This window comes from Oncorhynchus nerka, linkage group LG10 (genome assembly GCF_034236695.1).
Source record: "Oncorhynchus nerka isolate Pitt River linkage group LG10, Oner_Uvic_2.0, whole genome shotgun sequence".
Classification (NCBI taxonomy): domain Eukaryota; kingdom Metazoa; phylum Chordata; class Actinopteri; order Salmoniformes; family Salmonidae; genus Oncorhynchus; species Oncorhynchus nerka.
The window spans coordinates 3,702,086-3,703,764 of record NC_088405.1 but is presented as its reverse complement, the minus strand read 5'-3'; positions in this window follow the sequence as shown (position 1 = coordinate 3,703,764).

The following is a 1,679-nucleotide window of genomic DNA, read 5'->3' as shown; positions in this document are numbered from 1 at the left end:
TTCATGGTGTGGGGGGCGGGGTCTGTGTGTGGGGGGGGCGGGGTCTGTGTTCAATTAATTTCCATTTATAAATCTAACAAGTAGGGCTGTCCACGACAAAAATTTGCTTTTCACATTATGAACTGTGTGAACTGTATGCTGTGTGATGACATGAACAAGTACGTTGTTGATTGATACAGTAGCCGAAATACAATGTATTCAGACCCCTTGACTTTTTCCGCATTCTGTTACATTACAGCCTTATTCTAAAATGGGTTAAATTGTTTTATTTTCCTCATCAATCTACACAATACCCAGTAATGACATCACAATACCCCATAATGACATCACAATACCCCATAATGACATCACAATACTGACAAAGCAAAAACAGGTTTTTATATTTTTTTGCACATTTATTCCAAATAAAAAACGGATACCTTATTTACATAATATAACCATATATAATTACGGTAGCACATGTCTTAGACTGGTGGACTGTGTCACCCCCACAGCCTCCACAATGGATTAGTCCACTCAGACAGACCTCTATAATGGATTAGTCCACTCAGACAGACCTCTATAATGGATTAGTCCACTGAGACAGGACTTCACAACGGATTAGTACACTCAGACAGACCTCTATAATGGATTAGTCCACAGAGACAGACCTCTATAATGGATTAGTCTCACAATGGATTAGACAGACCCTCTATAATGGATTAGTCCACTGAGACAGGTCTCCCACTGAATGGATTAGTCCACTGAGAGACAGGGATTAGTCCTGAGACAGACCTCTATAATGGATTAGTCCACTGAGACAGACCTCTATAATGGATTAGTCCACAGGACTTCACAACGGATTAGACACTCAGACAGACCTCTATAATGGATTAGTCCACAGAGACAGACCTCTAGACAGACCTCTATAATGGATTAGTCCACTGAGACAGACCTCTATAATGGATTAGTCCACTGATTATAATGTTAGTCCACTGAGACAGGCCTCTATAATGGATTAGTCCACTGAGACAGGACTTCACAACGGATTAGTACACTCAGACAGACCTCTATAATGGATTAGTCCACAGAGACAGACCTCTATAATGGATTAGTCCACAGAGACAGACCTCTATAATGGATTAGTCCACTGAGACAGGTCTCCACAATGGATTAGTCCACTGAGACAGGCCTCTATAATGGATTAGTCCACTGAGACAGACCTCTATAATGATTAGTCCACAGACAGACCTCTATAATGGATTAGTCCACTGAGACAGGTCTCTAATGGATTAGTCCACTGAGACAGACCTCTATAATGGATTAGTCCACTGAGACAGACCTCTATAATGGATTAGTCCACTGAGACAGGCCTCTATAATGGATTAGTCCACTGAGACAGGACTTCACAACGGATTAGTACACTCAGACAGACCTCTATAATGGATTAGTCCACAGAGACAGACCTCTATAATGGATTAGTCCACAGAGACAATGACCACTCTATAATGGATTAGTCCACTGAGACAGGGATTAGTCCCACAGAGACAGGTCCACAATGGATTAGTCCACTGAGACAGGCCTCTATAATGGATTAGTCCACTGAGACAGACCTCTATAATGGATTAGTCACTGAGACAGACCTCTATAATGGATTAGTCCACAGAGACAGACCTCTATAATGGATTAGTCCACTGAGA